The sequence below is a fragment of the Astyanax mexicanus genome, chromosome 1 (genome assembly GCF_023375975.1).
Source record: "Astyanax mexicanus isolate ESR-SI-001 chromosome 1, AstMex3_surface, whole genome shotgun sequence".
Classification (NCBI taxonomy): Eukaryota; Metazoa; Chordata; class Actinopteri; order Characiformes; family Acestrorhamphidae; genus Astyanax; species Astyanax mexicanus.
This window is the reverse complement of record NC_064408.1, coordinates 86,230,568-86,255,744: the sequence shown is the minus strand read 5'-3', so window position 1 is coordinate 86,255,744 and position 25,177 is coordinate 86,230,568. Positions and strand designations below refer to the sequence as shown.

The 25,177-nt window shown below is 40.2% G+C and overlaps 1 protein-coding gene across 3 annotated transcripts in view; it reads right to left on the bottom strand.

Annotated features, from left to right (window-relative positions):
* LOC103026136 (disks large-associated protein 2) overlaps positions 1 to 23,974 on the bottom strand; it is a 160,385-nt gene extending 136,411 nt beyond the window's left edge. Inside the window, exon 1 of one of the 3 annotated variants that reach the window (XM_022684282.2) lies at positions 23,918 to 23,974. The gene's annotated coding sequence lies outside the window, so the exon portion shown is untranslated. Of the gene's footprint in view, positions 1 to 12,154; positions 12,839 to 23,917 lie in introns of those variants that run through there. The other 2 variants (XM_049484965.1, XM_049484971.1) reach the window with 2 other exon arrangements.
* Between the last annotated feature and the right edge of the window lie 1,203 nt (positions 23,975 to 25,177).

The following is a 25,177-nucleotide window of genomic DNA, read 5'->3' as shown; positions in this document are numbered from 1 at the left end:
TTAGCTTTAGCTATTTAACAGATGATCAAGGTCTCACTGGCAGCAACACAAGCCCAAAACATGGTAGAATCAACATCCTGCTTAACAGTTAAAAGTGATTGTTGTTTATTCATCCACAGAACATGTTTCTTTTGTTTGCAGCAAAAGTTGAGATTTGTAACAAAGGCAATCTTCTTATGTTTTACCGTATCTTAATAAAGATAGTGATTGCACAAGCAATGCTGCACTGTGGAACAGTGCACTCCACAGCTGATTCAGCTAAGCTTTTTTTTTTTACCATCACCTTCCTTACCAGCATACATACAGTTTTCTCCAAGGTTTTCTGGGTCATCCAGATTTCATCTTGACCGCCACAGTTTACCTGAGCTGTCAATTTTTAATATCATTCAGCGCTGTAGATACAGTTCCTCAGGCTGAAAATGCTTGGCTATCTTCCCCGCGGCCTGTTTCTGCCTCGGGCATCGATTGCTTTTGTTTTCATCTCATAAACTATTGCCAGGAGAGTTGCAGTTTTTAACACAAGATTTGATGAGTCAAAGAAATTATATTATATAAGTTTTAAAAAAAAAAACGTCTACACAATCCACAGTAAGATAACAAGCCACACAAGATATCACCTCGCAACTTATATAGGTGCGGGTGTACCCAAGCTGTCCCCTGAGGTAACACTTAGTGATCTTTCAGATACTGCTATCCTATGACTTGTGGCACGTCAGCTTTAAAAAAGGACACTTGCAACTGTATATCGTTGCTGTCCAATGAAAAACAAGTATCTCCATTTTTAATGAATGATGAATCGCAAAAAGTGATCAATACAGCTACATTTAAATAAATAAATATCCCTTTTTGATGGGTGGTGCAGATCAAGTGACAGGATTTTTTTTTAAATCAATATAAAGATGAAAATAGAGTTCATTCAAATCAAATTTCCTCATCCTTGTTTAAAACATGATCTAAAGGCCCACCTGTTATTATGACAAGAAGGCAAAATAGTATATTAAAAAAACTAAACTCTATATACGTATATTTTCTTAATTTGTATTTCTCAAGTTGATCTGAACAATAGTATATTTACTTGATATGCATTTTTTGATTTCTTTGTTTAAAAAAAATCTCCCTCTCTTGTTGTTTGCATCAGATACCAGTGACTGCACAGCCTAAAATGTACATTTATTTACTTTCTTCTATATGTTTGTTTCTATTACTGCTGATACCAAGTTTATAGTATGAACACATCTATCTGATCACTCATTTTTTACTAAAAGAAATGTTCACTTTTGACTTGAACATTGCTGTTACCAGCCAACTACAGATTACTGTCTCCCCCTGAAGACGTGCCTGCATACCACTAGAGGGGTGGTTCACCCTATTTTAGTTTTATATTTGACATATTTTGTTTTATGAATTTAAATAACTTTAAGAAGTATAACACATAACACAATGATACACATTCAAAACTGGAGTTTTTTCCACACCTTACAATTGAATAAAATTGTCACATACGATTAGACATTTAGTGAGAACAGTTTTGACAGGCATAAGTATAAATGAGATCCATATATGAATATATATACACTCTGCAACAAATCTCTTGAGCGGCTTTTCTTTAGCACCACTCTGCATCCACAACTGGCCATTTACAAGAGAGCACACTAAACCTTCATCCCCTCTAAACATCAGTGGCCTGGAATAAACATCTAACAAAAGCTCTGTAGAGGCATAAGCAAAGAGGGCAGGCGAGGTGTAAGACACGCTCTGCGCCTGCTGGCTTTCACACGCTGACTGAGATGCTAAGGAGAACCGTTACTGCATCCCATAGGGCCACAGGGCAAGCGAAGGCAAGTGTCACCCTGGGTCACTCACAGTGAAGCACTTGTGCTGTGTTACCCTGTAAATCTATGACAGATTATACTTAAAACACCATTTCAGATGGTGGTCTATAGAAATACTTTGTACCTCCTATTGATACAAATAAATATTTAGAAGCCTAGGTATTAGCTTAGGGAAACCACTGTTAAAAATATAGATACATAGATAAGAAATATAGATATCTAGATAAGAAAGTGTATAAAATTCCAGAGTAAAGAGAGCTCAGCGTTGGTGTAGGAACTGGGGGGGGGATGGATAGGATGTGTCCCAGCCAATATCAGAAATAGGTGGATTTGTCCCCCCCAAAAATGACTCCACAGAAATTGTTTCAAAAAACTTTTATTTTGAAAGCGATGCAGAAATCTTCACCCCCGCCATGAGAAGCACCCCCTCATGAGCATGTTTCTAATTAAAGTTAGCTAAGCAATCATCTATTTTATCTAGCTTTATCAGATAAAATAGGGGGTGCTGAGAGGGGGTGCTTTTTATGGTGGGGGTGCAGATTTTGGGACTACTATGGAGCTAAATTCAGCACCCCTGCCAGGAAAAGCACCTCCTCTGGGCAGAGGCTGCAGGTGACATGATTCTTTTTTTCATTATTTCTTACGAGTCTGTGTATGTCACAGAATTATAATTGTTTCACTTATCTGTCTTTGATCTTACTTAGAATTTCCACCTTATTTTAAGTGTTTTGAACAAATAAGCACAAAAATCACCAGTGAAGTTATTCTGATTCTTGTGTACAAATTTAAGCCAGAAAATAAGGAATTTTTGTTGGATTTTAGTCTTACCTCACTCATTTTTATCACATTTCAATTGCTTTTTTCGAGAAATCTTATTAAGAAAAATGCCATTGGCAGATTTATTTGCTTAATTTAAGCATTTATGTCTCAATTTACATATATTTTGTCTAGTTTTTTGCCAATGGATTTTTTTACAGTGTAGTGATGGTGTTACTAATTTTAACATTAGTGTTCTAGGGTTAAAAATTCTGTAGAATGTTCAATTTAAAGCATCACTGAGTTCAAGAAAGGCTTTATATACATATACATTATAATAATAATCCCCCATGATAAGACAGTTTGGAAAATGAAATGAATTGTGACGTTTTCGGTACACAAACCCACTCAAATTCTAAAATCCCCCACGGTTACTGTATGTACTCTGTGTACCCTGAGCATTTGATTATTCAGTGGATCCAGCATGTCATCTGTGCTTTTCCAGCCTAAATATAAATGCAGATTCTCTGAAAAAAGGCAAAGGGGTGGAACAGGAAGACACGCAGCGCTGAAGTGATTCACTATAGAACAGAGGCTTGAAATCTGGCTGGAAGAGAGTAGGTTGCTGCCCACTCATGTAGGTTTCCACCCACCACACACACACACACACACTGACTCACTAAACCTTTAAAAGTAAAAATAAAGAATACAAAAATATACACAAATATCACAGACCACCAGAAACACACATACACCATACACACACACAAACAGAACATGTAACTTACTACACACACACACACTTCGCCGTACAAACAGAATCTCTGATCTGTCCTGAATTCCAAGCAGGAGCACAATTCAGAGGAATGCGCTGAACAGAAAGGGAAGCACACATATAAGACACTCTCGCACACTCAGAGTGAGTGTTTATGTTACAGACACACACTACAGCTCCTCGGGATCTCCATGGAAACAGGATGGAGAACAGCTCATCAGCTCATCCTGCACCACACAGCATTCAGAGAGAGAGAGAATGAGAAAGAGAGAGAGAGAAAGAAAAAAAGAGAGAGGAAAGGGGAAAATCCAGAGGATCCAACTCTTTGAGAGGCCGGTAAAATTTAACAAGGAGCCAAATCTATTATTCACAACTTCTCACACACAATCCCTTACTGGCACAGACTCACACACGGTGGACGTGTTCTGTTTCCACTAAAAGCTTCCAGCAGAGTTTCTACTGGGATTAACACTAAACATTCCAATTTAATGTGTTCTCCATGCATCTGATGTGTGCATCTTCACACCCATACTTTTTAGATGTTGTTGTTATCCATGATGTGGTTTGTTTGGCAGGTGTAAAATACAGTAATCACACTAGGGACGGACCAAAATAAGTACACGAGACCCAGAGAGAAAAGGAGGTGGTCACGGTCCAGTTCTAAACAAACTCTAAAGCGGTTCATTTGTGGTGAGAAGGTTATCTGAACATGACGTGACCTATACTAACTATCAGTTGTACTCTTTAATTTGCCCTTAATGGCAGTTCAGGTGCAGTTTAACCTGATTCTAACCCTGATAATTAGAACATTTATAAACAATTATCATCTCTGCCATTGCTCCATGCTATATTGCACATAAATCTGCAGCGACGCACCGCTCCACCGCTCTAGAAACAATTGAATACTATGGGGGTCAGCGTACCGCGACGCACCTACCGCGATCGGTGTGTAAGCACCTTAAAAGTTGCACAAAACCAGCCTACTCCAAATAAATAGTGCTTCTTTAAATTATTGGATTTCTTGAATTCCATGTGAATTTTAAGTTGACAGTTGCATATAATACAATTTGGGGTATTGTTTTGGTTTAAATTTAATATGATCTTTTTTTTTTTATTATTCCTGCTGGCTGTTTGAGGTTTTGAATGGCCTAGTGGACCAAGGTGCTGTCATTATAATCTGACGACCACTGGTTTAAATCCCAAATCATGCTGCTCGTCATCAGCAGCCAGAGTCCGAGAGAACACAATCGGCCTTGCTCTCACTGGCTAGGTAGAGTATAGTATAGTCTCTGGCTCCCAGAGTATAGTTGGTCAGCACAGGCATCTGTTAGCTTTAGCTAATGTATCAGAGCTGGAAATCTGGCACTTTCCTCCAAGAATGCTGGCAGTCTAGCAATGCCTTGCATAAGCAGCAGTTCAAAATGAGTCAGGAGCTGAATTCAAAAGTCATGGGCATGTGCTGGTCTTTGCCCTCCTAGTGTGGGAGCATTTCTAGGTGGAATTCATATGAACAGGAATTTGGTATTTGACCATCGAAATTGGGTAGAAATTTGATTTCAAATGGAAAAATGTTTCTGTGCTGTGCAGCATAGAGCAGTGTGTCCGGTGTGCAACTGCCTTTCACATCTGCCCTGTTTGGTCTATAACGTTAACATGCTCTTTAACAAACTCCCAGGACATCAGTACAACAACAGAGCGCACACTCTGACCAGCTAGCAGTGTTTCCTCAAGCATGCATCCATAAACATCAATCAGACCTGCATCAATACCCAGCAGCACACAGCCTGACTCCAGTGGTTCACTAGGCAGTTGGCTGTAGTGTAGTGTTTCTGACTTGTGTTTGGGTCCGGGGAGGCTTGGGTTTATACAGAGCAGTTTATACAGAGCATGCCAACATCCTTCCACAAATCAGTTAGACGCACTAAGACATAAGACGATGATAATAATAGGATGTTGGTATGTCACTCGAAGTTATCAAGTCTGTTTGCTAGATTGCTAGAACATAAAATATTATTTGCATTGTTCATAGTTAAATCATCCCTGGATATTTAGGCCACAATCAATCAACAAAATTTCTTCACAATCAAAACCCCTCCTTGTACAAACGAAACTCCTCTTAGCACAACCAAAACTCCTCCCAGTACAACCGAAACTGCTCTCATTACAATCAAAAGTCTGCCCAGAACAGCCGACACTTCTCCTCGTACTGGTACTGTTTTTTTAGATCATTAATTACCTTCCAGCACCATCCATGGCATATTACTCATAAAACATCTTGGTGCTTCAGTGGCAGTAGTGCCACACCTAAGAAATACATTAATACCCTGGTTCAGCAAGCAGCCACGGTTGGGCCCTTTAGAAAAGCTCTTAACCCTCACTGCTCCCTGAGCCCCACAGCAATGGCTCCCCAACAGGAGTTGTGTGCTTATCAGTGTGTGTGTGTGTGTTTGTGTGTGTGTGTTCACTGCACTGCAAGATGGAGGCCACATTTCATCTGTGTGTCTCACTTAAACAGAAGAAAACACTAAATGGTTGAACAGCTAGGTGGACTGCACTTCTACGAAAGAGCTAGTTTCTGGGGAATTCCAGGTGGTTGCTTGGTGATGGCTGGTGGCTGCAGTGGTGTTTCTGAGTGGTTGCTTGTTGATTGCTGTGGTATCCCAGGTGGCTGCAGTGGTGTTGCTGAGTGGTTGCTTAGTGATTGCTGTGGTATCCCAGGTGGCTGCAGTGGTGTTGCTGAATGGTTGCTTGGAGACTGTCGTGGTATTCCAGGTGGCTGCAGCGGTATTGCTGAGGGGTTGCTTGGTGATTGCTGTGGTATTCCAGGTGGCTGCAGTGGTGTTGCTGTGTATTTACTTTGAGACTGCTATGGTATCCAAGGTGGCTGCAGTGCTGTTGCTTAGTGGTTGCTTAGTGATTGCTGTGGTATCCCAGGTGGCTGCAGCGGTGTTGCTGAGTGGTTGCTTGGTGATTGCTGTGGTATCCCAGGTGGCTGCAGTGGTGTTGCTGAATGGATGCTTGGAGACTGTTGTGGTATTCCAGGTGGCTGCAGTAGTGTTGCTGAGTGGTTGCTTAGTGATTGCTGTGGTATCCCAGGTGGCTGCAGTGGCGTTGTTGAGTGGTCTCTTGGTGATTGCTGGTGGCTGCAGTGGTGTTGACGAATGGTTGCTTTTTGATTGCTGTGGTATCCCAGGTGGGTGCAGTGGTTTTGCTGAGTGGTTGCTTAGTAATTGTTGTGGTATCCCAAGTGGCTGCGGTGCTATTGCTGAGTGTTTGCTTGGTGATTGCTAGTGTATCGTAGAGGGTTGCAGTGCCGTTGCTAAGTGGTGATTGTTGGTGATTTATACTCAGGTGGCTGCTAAGTATTTGCTACAGTAGGTGTCTGTGGTGTTGCTAGATGGTTGCATTGGTTTTCCATGTGGTTGCTTACACGGTTTAGATTAGGTTTGAGCCCTAATTGGTGCTCTTGGAGCTTGAAAGTGAAATGAAGTTATGTGTAATTTGCTGGTAGATTTACATTGTTTGAAAGAACTGTTTACAAATACTTAGAACTAGTTTCTGAAAACCAGAACTAAACAGATTATACAGAGTGTGTAGGTCAGAAAAGCATAAGCTATTAAATGTAATAATTGCTCAAATATCATCACAAACATCACTGTCATACCTAGACTTATTTAGAGAACATTGGAATATTAAATTAAAAAAATGCTTAACAGTAGCCCTGATGATCTCCTCAAGTCTCCAAACAGCTGCTGTTTCTGCTGCTGGTAGGAGCTCTCAGCACTGCTCATACAGGAGAGTTTACACACTCTTTAACAAACTCCCAGGACATCAGTACAGCAACAGAGCGCACACTCTGACCAGCTTTTCTCTTTCCAGTGTTTCCTTAAGCATGCATCCACAAACATTAATCAGACCTGCATCAATACCCAGCAGCACACAGCCTGACTCCAGTGGTTCACTAGGCGGTTGGCTGTAGTGGCTAAATAGGCTGAGACTAGCCTGCAGTGCTTGGTAAGGCTGTCAGTGGTTCTGACTTGTGTTTGAGTCCAGGGAGGTTTGGGTTTATACAGAGCAGTTATGCTGACAGATTTTACTCAGCACACTGTCTCACACTCCTGCTGCCTGCAGTCCCAGCCTCTGTCCTCAGCAGAGACTGGGTAAGTGTGTGTGTGTGTGTGTGTGTCTAATACACTGTGGTACATTTACAGGACGCTCAGAGATACAGCAACGTCAGGAAAGAAATAGGGACTGGGTTATTTCGATTAAATACAACCTCATGTTATAAACATCAATAAACAAATAGCGGCTATTATCTGGGTGATGGACAATTGCAGAATAACTATTAAAGTATTGGAACGCTAGTGCCCAAACACAATAGATTGTATGTCTACTCACTAAATATCAGCACATATTATTTAATTATTAAAGGACCATTAAGGATTATATTTTCTGAAGTAACTCATAATATGATCAGGATGTATCATCAGATATTAGGGAAACATGCACCGACCATTTAAGCACCGACCGCTCTTGTAAGCACAGCTCCAGTCAGTATGATCTTATTTGAACTGTTTGGTACGTCAAGGTATGTCATGAAAAACAGTCCTATTTCCACACGCTGGGTTGCCAGGTCTGGATAACAGCACGAAATACTGTGCTGAAGCCATGCAAGCTGACTATTTTTCTGTTGAACAGGTAATCACTGAGCATCTGTAAGGTTGCTAACCACGGCTGGGTAATTTACCACCACCACTACACTAGTACAGACGGGAATTTTGGACAACAAAATGTATATATACTCATTAATTAGCTACAGAGTAAGACTCGTCATCGCTTGCCGCTGTGTGTCAATCTGGCAACCCACGTGAGCCTCACGTGAAAACTCTATCCAGTGTTTGGAAATTAGATTGCTGTGGCCATTTCACACAATCGCTTGCATTTATTACTTTGTCCTGTTTCGCTGTTTGTGTCATTTTGGAGTGACAGAAAGAGCAAGAATCACCCACCCCTAATTATCACATCAGGGTTCTACTTTTTGCTGTTTTTAGCAAAATAAAAATTCACACTGTTCTCATTTCCCATTATATATCTACTAGAGACAGATTGTATCTTTCCAGTATTATTTATTTTACTTTAATCCTGGATATATGGAGATATTTGGAGTGCAGTATTAGTATCATGACATTCTGAATCATTGACTTCTGTTACAAATCTGATAAAAATTCTTGTAGTTTTTAAAATCTGAGTTAGGGGTGTATTAGGGCCATATCATATTTTTTTTTATTCAGTGTTCAAGAATACGGTTATCGCGAAAACACAATAAAATATCATGATATTATTTAATGGCCATATCGCCCACCCCTAACATCAATAATATAGATCTTTTATTTAGAAAACTGTCACATGGGTTTGGGTAGTCTCCACTTTTTATACCATCAAAATATCTCAATATATGTCTATAGTATAATGTCTTATCTGGCAAGTCTAAGTCCAGGTAATATCACATAAGTGTTCAAGGTTATTTAAAGGGCATTATATAGGTGCTATAATGTGTATCATAAACATACAGTATCAATAAGAATCAATACAAGCCAGTTAGTCAGAATCATAATACACTGATATAGAAAACACATTGCCCAACTACAAAAACAGTAGAGACAAAAGCTGACAAAGTTAAACAACATAAAAGGGAAAAGGTTTAGAGAACAACAGGGTGAAATAAAATGCACTATATGAACTATAAAAAGGCGACTACTCCACCATACAGCTCATTCAGGTTTTTTGTACTGGTGTGTGTGTGTGTGTGTGTGTGTTTGTGTGTGTTTACGTGTGAGAGAGTGCTTGTGTGAGAGTATGAGAGTGCTACACTGTTGTAGCCGTTCCCTACATGCTCTTCAAAGTCCATTAGAAGACAAAGCATCAAGCAGATACAGGCTGGTGTCTTCAGTTCTGTCTTGGAGGTGTTGTCCGCTCTGAACGCTATCATCCAGACAATACGGATTTTCCACACAATCTATCAGCCATGTCCACACACTGCTTTCATGGTTCCTAAAATACCAAACCAAGCCTCAGCGGAGTCCATCTAAAGGCCGGATCATAACACAACACAAGCTGTAACATGAATTGTAAAGTGTCATGTGATCATAAATGTATAACCGGGTTACTAATTCTCAGTGAGTGAGTGTGTGTTTGTGTACATGTTGGATTCAGCGGTGCACCTGCTAGCCAAGAAGTGGGAGAAGTCTCAGGGGAAGTGTGTGTTAGGATGCACTCACTGACACATGGCTGCCTCTAACTAGAGGTAGGAAATATGCAGATTTTTTATTACTGTTGTGATAAAATTTGGCTAAGTACACTGTAAGTAAAAACAACGCATCATTACATAGAGAATATAGATAACTGCCCCTGTTTAGCTGGATTTAGTCTATCTAATCTAATTTGTAATCTTATTCTTCCAATTCTTTTTCTGCCAGAAACGAACACAGTTTGACAGTTTAAAGTCATTCCAACTGCAGATGATGTCCAGTCTCATGTGTGCTTGTATACAGCTTTTTGACCTGAGGCACATATTCTGTGTAGTTATGAATTTTTGCTATATTTTCCCATAGAAATGAATGAGTTTATGATGAATGAAGGTTTCAGCACTCTTCAAATACAATATAGTAAAATGATATAACATGTAGCAACACCAAACAACACTTATAACACATATCAACATGGGGTATCACAATGGACAATTTGGCAACACCTGAGCAACCACCTGAGACACCACAGCAACCACACTGAATACCACAGCAAATGTATGTGTAATAAACAACCTAGTAATACCCTAACAATCACTGGGAAGCACATAATGGCAACTTCCTGAAATACCATGGCAGCCACCTTGCCACACTGCACCACTAAACACCATAGCATATAGCAACCATGTAGCAACTGCCTGGAGGTGGAATCCACTTTAGCTGTGCATCCAATCAGGAAACATGTTACACTACTAGTAGAAACAGTATGATACCACTTTTTATTTTCAATTAAAACATTGATATTGAACTTTTTAGAATGGTTAGATAATTTTCATTTAGAGCAATTTTAAGATTTAAATGTGTGCGTAACTATTATATCCCTTTTTATAGAACGCATACTGTACTCAGTTCTGTCATCAAATTCTTAATTTTTGTGACATAAGCCACTGGCATGGTGACCCAGGTAGTGAGTACATACTTTGTCTTTAGCCTTACGCTGCTCCCACTAGTGAAACATGCCACTACCCCACAGGAAGAAGAAACACACAACTATGCTAATCCAATCAAATCAGGGCATAGGCTGGTTTAGTGTAGATTTATTTCCTATTAACTTCAATTCAATCAATTCACTGGGCGGCACGGTGGCTTAGAGATCAGCACAATCGCCTCCCATCAATAGGGTCGTGGGTTCAAGTCCCTATCTGGCTGCAGTTTCCATGTTCTGCTCCAGCTGCTTAAATATCAATACCTTAAATATCAACCTCCAGTGATACCGAGAGATATGTACACTGCCCAGCCTTCCCTGTAATTCCCACACAGCTCACCTCCTATAAGATCATGCCTGCCTTCACTGTAAACTGAGTGTGTGAGCGTGTGTACCTGTCAGTATGTACGATCTCATTATGTGTGAAGCATAATGCACTGGCATCAGAGATGCTTGAGTCATAAAAAAAGAACAAAATGTTCATTTTTAGAATCCACACACACATATATATATATAGACAGTTTTGGGATGCTGAGACACTGCAGTGGTGAGTTTGGCAGAAGCTGCAGCACCAGGCTCGGTGTGTAACTGATCAGACGTGGTCGGAAAGGAGTGTGGAATGAAGGTGTAATGGAGCTTTAGCAGATAATCCAGCAGCCGAGCTTCAGAGCAGCAGTCCACACCAGGTTGGTGTGTATGAGTAGAACGGGCTCACAGCGAGCCCAAAAACCTGCACAGCAACCCCATCTGCCTCCTCCGTCCCCCTCATCACATCATTCCCGTCATTCTCACAGGCACTCTCTTCTCTCTCTCTCTCCCTCTATTTCTCTCTCTATCTCTCTCTCTCTCACACACACACACACACACATATATACACTTCACCAGTCACAGACACAGCACTGGTGACTGGTGGCTCGGCGTGCTTCTACAGCCCCTGTGACGGATGCTCCGCTGTTAAGCGGCGGAGCAGAAAATCGCATCTCCCCACTTCCAGAGCCGAGCAGCGAGCAGCAGGCATGGCCATTGCTAGGCAACCTTCCTGCATCCCTCCTTCTCTCCCTCTTCCTCTCTCTGGTTCTCTCTCGCTCCGGCCGTTCGGTTCATGCCAGCCAGGAGATGATGGGGCAGCGTGAGCCGAGACACAAGCTGCTCATACAGATGTTGCTGCTTCACGTTGCGCAACAAGACCACACGTTCCTTCCAGCCGGGCACGATCAGTTCCCACACCCCCACTGAACATGACGGATACCTGTAACTGCTGCTTATAGACCAACATACACAGACATGCACACATGTACGCATACACACAGACCAAAACCTGCCATTATATTACTCTCAGTACAAATACTCTCAGCACATCATCTACATAGTAAAGAAATTCCCAGTTTTCCCACCACATTCTGTCCACATACACACCGCAAGCTCACTTACTGCCGCCACTGATACCCACAGAACTGTTTGCTCTTCTTTCGTACAGTGGGAAGTACATGTTGCACCTTCTAAAGCAGAAGAGAAGACAAGAGAGCTTGGGAAAACCAGGCAGCACCCGGCATGTTCTTACCTGAGAATCCCTCTGTGTGTGGTAGGAGTCATTGAAGCATGCTTCTTCACACCATGCCAGGGAAGCAGAGGATAGTCATGACAGATAGAGAGAATAAGAATAAGAGAGAGAGAGAGAGAGAGAGAGAGAGAGAGAGAGGAAAAAAGCACAGGTGCACAAATGGGCCAGATCCAGTCAGATTAGAAAAAAAATTAAATATAAAATGTCTCCTGAATTTTTCTATTTTCTCTTTTTTCCAATTTTTTTTCCTATTCCCCCCTCTCTCACTCTCTCTCCGGATGTGCGTGTGCCCCTGAAGCGGAGGAGTGGAGAAGAGAGGAGAAGAGAGGGACGGCTTTAAGCTGTACGTTTAGTCCTCCACTGCAGCAGAGAGGAGGACCGAGACGCTCTCTGCATGTTCCACAGGATCTCGGCGAGCCACGAAACACGGAGCCGGACTCAGGATCAGGACTCTGCAGCTCCCACTCTCCTCCTCCTCTTCCTTCTCTTCCTCCTCCTCCTCCTCCTTTGCTCTCTCTCCCGTCTCCTTTCACTTTCTCATTCACTCCTCCTGTCTCTCTTCCTCCACAGAGCTCCATTCACTCGCTCTCGATTCTTTCATCAGTCCCGTGTTGTCCTCGACTCATTTATCAGTTTTCTCTCCCCATCAGGAGAATGTCACGACCAAACCAGACATCCAACAGGAGGGGGAGAGAAAAAAAAATCAATCAGGCTGAAAAAGGAATCCTCCTCTGAGGATGATGTCACTCTTACGGCAAAGAGAGTAAGAAAAGGAAGGTCTTTATTCACTCACGCGTCGTAGTCATCATCCTCATCATCACCATCATCGACATGAGACATCAAGAATAGGGACCCATTAATCTGTGGGTAAATAAGAATTCTGCCACCCCCAGACTGGATTTGCAATTCACCAGCGAAGCCCCGGTCCCACTGTACGAGAACACAGTGTTCTTACCAGGGCTGTGGGCTTGCAAATGTATTCACTCAAGTTGAAACACAATAAGTGGGTTCTAAATGCCACACGCTGTTTCAAAATCATAAAAATGTCAACTTTGCAAAGTGGAATTTTGAAAGTTTCTCAATTTTCAGTTTGTTAAGGCATTTGTTTCTGAAGCATCAAATCCAATATTCAGCATTACCAGTCTTATCTCTTATATTACATTCAGTCCAAAGCAACTTACAATAATGATATACATTTAGTAATAAAGGAGGGGAAGAAGGAAAGGAGGGAGAGAATAAAAGGAGGTTAGAAGTAGTTAGTTTGTTAGAGGTGTAAAGAGAGTAATTGCTCTTTGAAGAGCTCTGTCTTCAGGAGTCTCTTAAAGATAGTGAGAGATTCTCCTGATCTGGTAGTAGAAGGTAGTTTGTTAGAGGTGTTAAGAGAGTAAGTGCTCTTTGAAGAGCTCTGTCTTCAGGAGTTTCTTAAAGATATCGTGAGACGCTCCAGATCTGGTAGTGGAAGGTAGTTTGTTAGAGGTGTTAGGAGAGTAGGTGCTCTTTGAAGAGCTCTGTCTTCAGTAGTTTATTAAAGATATCGTGAGACGCTCCAGATCTGGTAGTGAAAGGTAGTTTGTTAGAGGTGTTAGGAGAGTAAGTGCTCTTTGAAGAGCTCTGTCTTCAGGAGTTTATTAAAGATAGTGAGGGATGCTCCAGATCTGGTTGTGGAAGGTAGTTTGTTAGAGGTGTTAGGAGAGTAAGTGCTCTTTGAAAAGCTCTGTCTTCAGGAGTTCCTTAAAGATAGTGAGGGATGCTCCAGATCTGGTAGTGGAAGGTAGTTAGTTAGAGGTGTTAGGAGAGTAAGTGCTCTTTGAAGAGCTCTGTTTTCGTTTTTTTTTTTTAAGATAGTGAGGGATGCTCCAGATCTGGTAGTGGAAGGTAGTTAGTTAGAGGTGTTAGGAGAGTAAGTGCTCTTTGAAGAGCTCTGTTTTCGTTTTTTTTTTTTAAGATAGTGAGGGATGCTCCAGATCTGGTAGTGGAAGGTAGTTTGTTAGAGGTGTTAGGAGAGTAAGTGCTCTTTGAAGAGCTCTGTTTTCGTTTTTTTTTTTTTTTTTTTTTAAGATAGTGAGGGAAGCTCCTGATCTGGTAGTGAAAGGTAGTTTGTTAGAGGTGTTATGAGAGTAAGTGCTCTTTGAAAAGCTCTGTCTTCAGGAGTTTATTAAAGATAGTGAGAGACGCTCCTGATCTGGTAGTGGAAGGTAGTTTGTTAGAGGTGTTAGGAGAGTAAGTGCTCTTTAAAGAGCTCTGTCTTCAGGAGATTATTAAAGAGAGCAAGGGACACTCCTGATCTGATTGTAGAGGGTAGTTTGTTCCACCTTTGGGGAACAGAAACTCTGTATGAGAACACTCTGGATTACTTTGTGTGGATTGTGTTTGGTAAAGCGAGGCGACGTTCACTGGAGGAGCGCAGCGGCCGGGAGGTAGCGTAAGCCTTCAGGAGTGAGTGCAGGTAGGAAGGAGCTGTTCTGTCATCACCTTGTAGGCGATCATAAGAGCTTTGAATTTAATACGAGCAGCAACCATTAGCCAATGGAGCTCAATGAGCAGTGGGGTGACATGTGCCCATTTTGGCTGGTTGAAGATCAGAAGTGCTGCTGCATTCTGGATAATCTGGAGTGGTTTTATAACACAGGCCGGGAGTATGGCATTGCAATAGTCGAGGCATGAATATAATTAGAGGTGGCATGGTATACAGTGCCTACTAGAGATGGAAAGATTAATTGTCTATGTATTGACATATTCCAATATTTTAGCCAGAATACTTTTACCCTTGATTGATCAAACGATATTTCTCTAATGTAGCCAGTCCTGTGAGGCAATATTACAGCAATGTGAACGCACACAAACCACACAAAACAGCAATGGCACAGACCTAATGAACCATGACCAATTGTAAGCTACGTAAGCTAAAGGAATCACGTTTAAAATGATATATTTCAGAGGAGCATCTATTTAGCTTTGCCTGGAGCACACTTACGCTGTGGCATTGTTTCAATAAGCTTCTGCAATGTAACAAGATTTATTTCCATCCAGTGTTGCTGTTAATTTTTCACCAAGATCTTGCAGCATTGATGATGGTAGAGTCTGACCACTGCACAAAGCAGCTCTTCTCCAGCATCCCAAAGATTCTCAATGAGGTTAAGGTCTGGATTCTGTGGTGAACAATCCATGTGTGAAAATGATGATCTCATGCTTCCTGAATCACTCTTTCAAAATTCCAGCACCATGAATCCTGGTATTGTTATCTTGGAATATGCCCGTGTCATCAGGGAAGAAAAAAAATCCATTGATGGAATAACCTGGTCTATATTCAGTATATTCAGGTAGTCAGCTGACCTCAATCTTTCAGCACATACTGTTGCTGAATCTAGACCTGACCAACTGTAGCATCAACCCCACATCATTTACTTACTTAAACCCAGGTGGAGACTTGGAACAACACTGATAAGTCTGTATCTATTGCCTATTAAAACATATAGGAACAAGCATAATTCATGAAAACACGCATAAGAACCATTAGGAATGAACAACTTCTTAAAATATATCCTAAAAACTGAGATACCCTATAATGCATTCCAGAAGGATGAATCTCGATCAGGATCAGTAGGATCCCCCACAATCTGCTGGCCTTTCTTCCTACTGCCGGACAAATATAACTCACAGAGCCATTTTTGTGGTGCACGTTTGAATTTCCCAGCTCTATTCACAATCCTTGACAGCTTGGTCCTTTTTTTACTCACATGGGTACCATAGAGGTACGCATAGTGTACATCAATACGCTCTCAACTACCCAGTTCCCTCAGCTTTTAAAACATATATGTGGACTTAACTTTAAAGCTTATTTCGCTGTCAAGTAGTATGCCCAGTACTTAAAATCATGCACAATTTCATCTGGCTGGTTATCAATCTTCAATTTGTTTATGCAAATGAGGCCACTATGTTCACTGATTACCATCCCCTTCATTTTTATTGCTGTTATAATATGAGCACTATCAAAACACAAACTAATTAATTTATCAATCTGATTGGAGTTTGCAGTGCATCATACTCACTAGAAACTCTGTTCTAAAATAAAACAACCAGGGCCATATAATCTGCATATTTATAAGTTTTGCCACTACAAAAAAAGGCAACATAAAACTGTAATGTCTCATTGACAAACACTGATATATTTTTCACAGACTACGTGTCCACTGACATGCCACTGCCAGAAGTGTGAAATATTTAATTTTTAATTAATTTTTCAGGGAGACGTCTGTGAAAAATATTTCACACTTCTGTGTTCAGTGATAAAACTCCTGCATCTGGGCTGCAATTGAAAAAACAGGAGGACCAGTGAGTTTTCTTTGGCTTTCTCGGTCACATGACATCCCGTTCAGTAGCTCCTACATTTCCACTCCCTGTTCTGTTTACGTGGTATGGTGCATGGCAGTGGACACGTAGCTAGAGAGATGTGAATCTGGACTGGACTAAAATTACTGGAGGACCACGGAGTTCAGCGAAAAAAGTAGGAAATTCAGCCTGTAATTTTCTCAGATGACATCTGAGAAAAACACCGACATGGTCGTTCCGGACGGGAATAAAATCACAGAGGACCCCCATAAAAGAAAAAATTACCCCAGGAAGCTACATGAAGTTTGGAGGTCTGTTGAGATTGACTCTGCTGAAAGTTAAAAACTTCTGCACCTTAAGAACCTCAGCATTTGCTGACGCTGCTCTCTCATTTGACATGGTCCACCACTTTGTGACTGAGTTGCTGTCATTCTCAGTCACTTCCACTGTGTTATAATATCACTGACGGTTGACTGTGAAATATTTAGTAGTAAGGAAATCTCACAACTGGACTTGTTGCACAGGTGGCATCATCGTTGAAGAATGAAGCAACTTTGTGGAACAAAAAGGCTTGAGACTTAACACAACCTGTTCATTTATCAGGAAAAAGTCCACCTTAAACTCCGGATTAGTATCCTACACTACCTCATATCAGGGCAGAAAGAGTCACACTTCTGAAATCATTAGCATTTCATCACATCCTCCGCCTATGGGTGATTCATTAATTTAAAGTAATCTCGACGCAAGACCAATTATTTTGTTTCTGCCCTTATTTAAATAAGGTGAGTCTTACTTACAGGAGGACGGGATTGGAGGCACCTTGAGCACTGGCCAGCTCAAGGCCAAGAGACAACTTGACAAATAGCTCTTTCCCCAGAGGAATGCTGCTCGCTGTTCTCAGCCATAAATAAAGGCTGATACAAGTTGAGATGTGCGTAATTGAAAAAGTCTAAGGTATTTTTTTATTTATCTAGAACAATTAAAGAGATATTGAAAATAACAGAATTAAAAACAAACACATGTAAACACAATGCAAAAATGCTACAATCCAATATATTTCTGAACACACTTTTTTTTTTATTGCATAAAATATAACAAATATGGAAAACGAAAAGGAGAATTATGGCCTTTTTTGTCAATGCAAAATATTATTATTTTTTCTTTTATATCTATTGCTGTGGGATAACCACAGAGCAGTAGCACTTTAAACCTTTATATTTTAAGAGCAGTGGAAATCCATTGAATAATACATCTGATCCCAGAATTCTGAATGAGTAAATCAGCCTGGTGAACACACCCACGACCAGTTTTCTGTAGGGATATCCCGATTAGGTTATTTTGCCCCAATGCGATCTGAGCCTCTTAATGCTGAATATTAGATAATACTGATCCAATCTTTGTGATTGTAATAATAATTATACAGCCGCACAGATTTTTTTTTTTTTGGCATTTTTTTAAGCATGAAGTGTAACATGCAGTTTTAGCCACATATAACAGGATACACTTTACACATGCACTCCTGGACAGGCTGAGATACAGACAGAGTACAGAACCATAACTGTTAAAGAATCATGCGGTTTGACACAAAGTAATATTACATTAAAAAGTACAAAGTACAAAGTAATATTTTAGAATTTACTTTAATGTGACTCATAGCATTGCAGCGTTCTAATGAGTTTTTTTTTTTTTTGCCCACTGAATGTGCAGTTATCAATGTTTGGAGTATCAATGCCAGAGATTCTATTCACCCTATTATAGGTCGGTTGAGCATCAGAATCATTTTAAAGATATTATTTTAGGTAAAAAATTCTGTATAATTTTGTTTTAATCTCAAGTTTAATTTAATTAACGCTGATTCTCTTTACTCACACCCGGTGATGTTAATATAAGGGTCCTCTTTTGGAAACCCTGTGGAGAGGAATGCAACTTAATCTTAAAGTCTCATTCACATCATTCAGTCACTGTTAATTGCACTTAACATGTTAATTGCTCTAAAGCTGTGAGGCTAGTGTGCTGTGAACATCTGAGGTGTGGAGAATGAAGTCTTATTACCCAAATCCTGGAGGGCCACAGGTCTTTTCCTTCTGTTCCTGTCCCTTTTGAATGCTGACGAGACTCATAACAAGTGCTTGATTTACAGGACCAGTCAGTATTTTCTGTGCAAACTCATAAAATGATAAGGATGTGTCATTAGATAATGAGCAAACATGCAAGTTCCAGAACTGGCATTTTTTACAGCGGTGGATGTTTTAATCTATGATCTCGCACATTGACCATTCCCCAGTTCAAGGTACACTGTAAAAATTAAGAAGTTAAGAAAACTCAATATTTCAAGGCAACCTACTGCACTACATTTTTGAGTTTTAAGGCCAACTCAAACTTTTAAGTTTTGAAAAAAAAAAAAAAAACACCAGCAGTTGTGCCAACTAGAAATCTTTCGTTCAGAAAATTAATTTCAGATCTTAGGAATCACCAACTTAAAAATCACTTTATGTTTTTAGTTTTTTATTTAAGATTTAGGAAATCTGTATTGTAATTGTATTGTAACGATCCCTTAGGATCAGCTAAAAAAGAATGTTGTGTCTACAACACGTTTGACATTAATCAAATTCATATGGATGGCCAAAGACTATATATTTTATTAATTTAATTTAGCAACTAGAAACTGAGAATTTATGAGTGTTTTGTCAATCATGACCAAATGTCAAATGTGGCCGGTGTACAGTCACACAAACCATAGCAACTTGCTCTTTTAAACTTTAACCCTTTAAATATTTTAAATAAAATAATTCTGAGGGAAATTTTTCAGTAGGTTAAATGGGCTGTAAGATGTGAAAGTTTGCGAACTCCTGGTCTAGTGGATGAGCAACGCAAAAAATGAGCAGCAATAGATGAGCTTCTGCTTCTGACTTATCATCTACAAGGTGGAGTAGCTTATGCAATAGTGTCTAATAGAGTGGAGAGTGAGTAGTAGAGCTTAGATCGAGCCCAAAAAATCCAGCCCGACCCGGCCTGAGCCCGTGCCCCTTGTGCCCGAGCCCGACCTGACCTGCTACATACACTGTCCTTTTGAGCCAGAGCCCGAATTAAACTCATCATTGAGCTTTTAAAAAACATTTTCAGAACGTTTAAATGAGCTAAATCTGTTCAGAATTACGTTAATCAACATTGCTACACTGAAGATTATTCAAGAAAAAATATTTATTCCAAAAGATTAACATAAAAAATGTGAACAACGATCCACAGCCCTAAACATTGATAAATTAGGCTACAAGAATGATGTCTCCAATTTCCTTCAATTTAATATAATTAACATAAAATAACTTATAATTTAACATGGTTTAAGAATAGAAAATAATTTCTAAACAAACAATTTTTTTGTTTTGAGCTTATAGTCTAAGTGCAAAAACAAAAAACAGTAATAAGGCTATGCACCGCACTGCACAGCGCTACAAGTCAAGTGCAGAATACGAGCAAGTGGAGTGTGCACTGCACACTTGTGCACCTTTTTTAAAACACTTTTTATTTGTAAATTTGCTATATTGTGATTATCACACAATAGCTTTATATAAAATAAAAAAATAACATTTAAAAACAGACTCCTATATCACAGATTATTTTAGAGCCCAACCCGAGCCGGCCCAAAGAAAGTAGTGGTAAATCTCGGTCCGCCCCGTCCCGAGTTTAATTCTGGCTTAGGGTTGGGCAGAGAATCTAAGCTCTAGCGAGTAGACACAGTGTTTAAAAACTCCAGCAGCACTGCTGTGTCTGATCCACTCGTACCAGCACAACATACACTAACACACCATCATGTCAGTGTCACTCCAGTGCTGATAATGACCCTCTACCTAACTAATAGTTGCTCTGTGGTGTCTCTGTAGGGTCTTAACCATTGAATAACAGGGTGGAAGGAGGATAATAAAGTAACCAGAGGAACAAAATGACTACAATCTGTAATTACAGAACTACACAGTGTCTTATATGCCCAGTGGAGATAAAGATAGATACAAGAGTAGAAACAAGGAGCTTCATCAGAGTACAGTGCACACTTGAATCAGATAAATCTATATTCTTTCCTTAAGAGGAAAACATGGAGAAAAGGTCCATCTACTGGCCAAATATCTGATCAACAGGACAGTATCCCAGTTGCAGGCTGGTGGAAAAGGTGGAAATCCTTCAAATATATTTGTATTTGAATATGGCACCATCTAGTGGCCAAACACAAACACTCTTCCACACAAAAAGTGAGTTTGTAATTTAGGCATACTGACATACAAATGGCAAATGAAATATGAGCTGATAACTGATTTCATACTAATAAAGTCAGATTATTCATGTTATTCTTTTTATAGTTTGTGTGTGTTCCTTTTTTAAAACACATAAATTCAGATATTAAAAACTGTTTCCCATTCTTTAATCTCCCCCTATATCAAGGACAGCTACAGAACCCATATTTCAGAAGTAATTAACATTCTTGAGAGACAAAGAGAAAGAGAATGAGAGAGAGAGAGAGAGAGAGAGAGAGAGAGAGAAAGTGAAGAGTCAGTCTGGAAGAACTACAAAGGCAGGACACCCATAATAACACTGAGGAGATCACAAAGGAGAACCGATTTGGGGCAGCTAATAGAAAAAAAGGACAAGAGTAGAAACATCTACAGGGGTTGGACAATGAAACTGAAACACCTGTCATTTTATTGTGGCAGTTTTCATGGCTAAATTGGAGCAGCCTGGTGGCCAATCTTCAATTGCACATTGCAGCAGTAAGAGCAGAGTGTGAAGGTTCAATTAGCAGGGTAAGAGCACAGTTTTGCTCAAAATATTGCAATGCACACAATATTATAAGTGACATACCAGAGTTCAAAAGAGGACAAATTGTTGGTGCCCGTCTTGCTGCCGCATCTGTGACCAAGACAGCAAGTCTCTGTGATGTAATAAGAGCCATGGTTTCCAGGGTAATGTCACCATATCACCAAGAAGGACCGACCACATCCAACAGGATTAACTGTGGACGCAAGAGGAAGCTGTCTGAAAGGGATTTTCGGGTGCTAACCCAGATTGTATCCAAAAAACATAAAACCACGGCTGCTCAAATCACTTCAGAATTTAATGTGCACCTCAACTCTCCTGTTTCCACCAGAACTGTCCGTCAGGACAATAAATTATTGTGGTCTAAAACCAGAGGTTTCAGTTTCATTGCCCAACCCCTGTAGAATGTCTAACTTCAACATTCACCCTGGTTGGATGATACCTTACCAACACCCCCTGTAAAAATCAGTGCTGACAGCTGGTGATGACAAAGATTTCAGTATTCTGAGGGTATCAGAATCTGCTTGGCTTCAGTGTGTGGATATTAAATGACGGATTAGAGCACATTCCCAGATGGAGATAGTGACTCACACAACTACTGTAGCCGTACTGGTGCTCTGAAAGCATGTCCACGCCAACCTCTGATATGATCAACCAGCACAGTCTCCATAGAAACAGCAGCCACAAATGAATAAAAAAAAAAATGCAACATACAGTATGCACAGCTCATCCTGAAACCAAGCCTGCTCTCAGGCCTTCAGCCAAGCAGGGATTTCTTCACACATCACACACACATCAAAGAGGAAAAATATACACTCAGATTCTCTTTTAGGCTGCAGCTCCATCCACTACCTTTTATATCCAAATCAAAGACAATCATATTCAGCATACATATTCAAATAGACTGGGGCCATCGCCCTTTAACCCATGCCCCGTGCACACACACACCCACACACACCCACATACACCCACACACACACACACACACATATAGTGATACAGCGAGCACACACAGCAGGGAGGGCTAAGGGTATTAGCCTTAACCACTGAGGCACCACTGATAACCTCATGTGGCTGAATGCAATCAAATCCTTGTAGCAATGTAGTTCAAACATGTGATGTAAAGCCCACCCACAAGAACAGAGGGGGTTACTGTAGTAAATAGGGACAAACCTTCTTTATACTCAAAGTCAAAAGAAAAACTCATGACACATGCTCAGAACCAGTCAAGTTTTGAAAGTGGTTACAAAGATTAAAGGGTAGGACAAAATATAAATTTTGTAATATATATTGCATAGTTTTTGTTTACGATACGGTATATGGTACATGGTGTCAAATACTGATATTTTTATGGACACATGAGAACTTTTAACCAGCTGTTTGCCACATTGCTTTCTGCTCTGCTGGACGCTGGGGAAACAACTGATCCCAATAGGGATCAGCTAACAGCGGTGCGGCTGCTTGTTCCTTAATTTGACTTACTACAGTTACTGCTAATCAAATAAATATGGTAAACCAGCGGTGAAAATATTGATTGTTTATTTCTGTGAAACGTACACCAATAAAGACAATATTTGCGTATTATATCTGCTTATAAATATGAGTATTGTGTTCTCTTAGACAGTTGTCTTGCGGTATATCACGTTTTGTAGAATCACAGCATTGTGACATCATCTTTATTATGGGCAATGTCTTGTATTGTGATAATATTGTATCGTGAGATGCCCTGCAATTCCCACCGTTTATATCAATGAATTACTATTATCCCAGGAACTATTCTAGAACAACATTACGGAAATGGCAGATCACAATGCAAGTGCAGCAACAATGGCGATTGTAGACCTTGCAGTGACATATTGGCATAAGCGTAAAACAGGTTAGTACACTAATATGTTTTTAGAGATGCACTGAAAGAAAACTCTGGCCAAAATGAAACAAAATATGTGGCTAAAGTTTAAATACCATACTATGTTATTTTGCCTATTTAAACTGGTTTTGCCACTGTTACAGACATTAAATAGCTTAAATATATAATTTTTGTTGCTTTTCTTTAAGTTAAGTATACAACTACAGATCAAAAAGATCTAAAATATTATTATTTTGTTATAAATTGTTGTGCTTTTCATGCTTTTTTCGCACAAATAAATTTGGTTGCTAATTATTTGATGCATCCCTAATGTTTTGTGTACTAACCCAACATACTTGTAATTTTAACATTAGTATATAATGTATACTTTATAGTATTGTGTTTGTAATATGTTGTACGTAAATGTCAAAATACTCATGTACTCTTATCTTTTTAGGTCAGCGTATTTAATAGACTCAAATCTTATCAAATTAATAAACCATCTCTAACCTTTGATAAACTGAGGACAGACATGTACAAAATGCCTCTAAACATAAACACAACGAATACTGATGCACTGTACAAGTGTCTGATACCTTCCAATCACTGTACAGTAAACTTCCTCCAATGATGAGTCAAAAAATCAGCTTACTTTTATCAGACACACACTCACACACACTTTCCATGCACTTGAGAACTGGGTGCATAAGTTCAATGGGTTCAAATTATTCTCTCACCCTCCCTCCCTCCTTCTGTGATTTCTCCTCCCTCATTTCTCTTACCTGAGTCAAGCTTCCTGTCAAGGAAAAGGCAGCAGTGTGTCCGCAGTAGCCATGGTAACACCTGTGCGAAATGGAAAAATGATTATAGATACAATAGAGTGAGATGGATTCATAAACAAAGGAAGATAATTTGGCTTAGCAGACGAGCAGAGAGTGCAGAGAGATTAGCAAAAGACAACAGAGCACTTAAACATGAAGAGGTGAAAAGGATAGAAAGATAAAAAAAGAGATACAGCTTCCTGTCATTAAATTTTTATTACTATTAAGACTTTTTAACCCCATGTGACAACACTTCAGACACACTACTAAAATGAATAAGGCATTATAATATGACATATAACTGATCTGATCTCTCCTGACTGCCCCAGCTGTCTCTCTGCTGGATCTGAAGATTGTCCGATCAGCAAGACCTGCTCAACTGGGCTGAATCCTGACTCATCACATCACTATATGTGGACCAACTCCAGCAGTTCACACTGAAATCTCCATCTTTTCTGGCTCAGTCCATCACAGCAGCACTATCACACCTGCATCCACGTACACCACCCGTGCAAACGAATCCCAGGAGCATCCTACCTTCTTCAGTGCTGACATTCTTATACCATCCTCATCTTCACATTATCTCCTTCATCGGTAGTGATGAAGCATCTGCATCTGCACACCCCAGCACTGGGGAGAATGAACTGGGACGTCACATATTTCTGTCTAATAGGGCATCTACAAGAGGGATATTTCCAATAAAAGCATCAGCTGGCATTAAGGTAAATGCTGCACTGTGTGCTGGTGCAGTCACACAGAGATTTGTTTTGTCCACCTGTATTCGGACATGCCCCGCCCCCACAGGACTACCGGCACTGGCTAGTAGCTCCCACTTACAGGCTCTCCAACAATAGGTAGGCAGGACTGTCTGAATACAGGTGGAGAAAAAAAGCCTGGCGGTTCAGTGCTACAGGCTGCATGTTTGGTGCCCCCACATGGCAGTTCTGTATCCAAACAATCTGAATCCTCACAAATACTCAGATTTCATTCATTTTGGCTAGAATGCATAAATTATGATTGCTGTCAGTAATCTGTTTATAAATGTAAATGTAAATGACAAATCACTCTTTTGAGCAAATTTTAGTAATCTCTTTCTGTTCATTATTTATTGTAATATATGAAAGATTGTTCTAGTTCTGTTTCAGCACCAAGTATCTACAATGCTGCTCTGGCTATAGTTTTTCAATTAGCTAATGAACATGCCAGGGGTGTAGCCAGGCA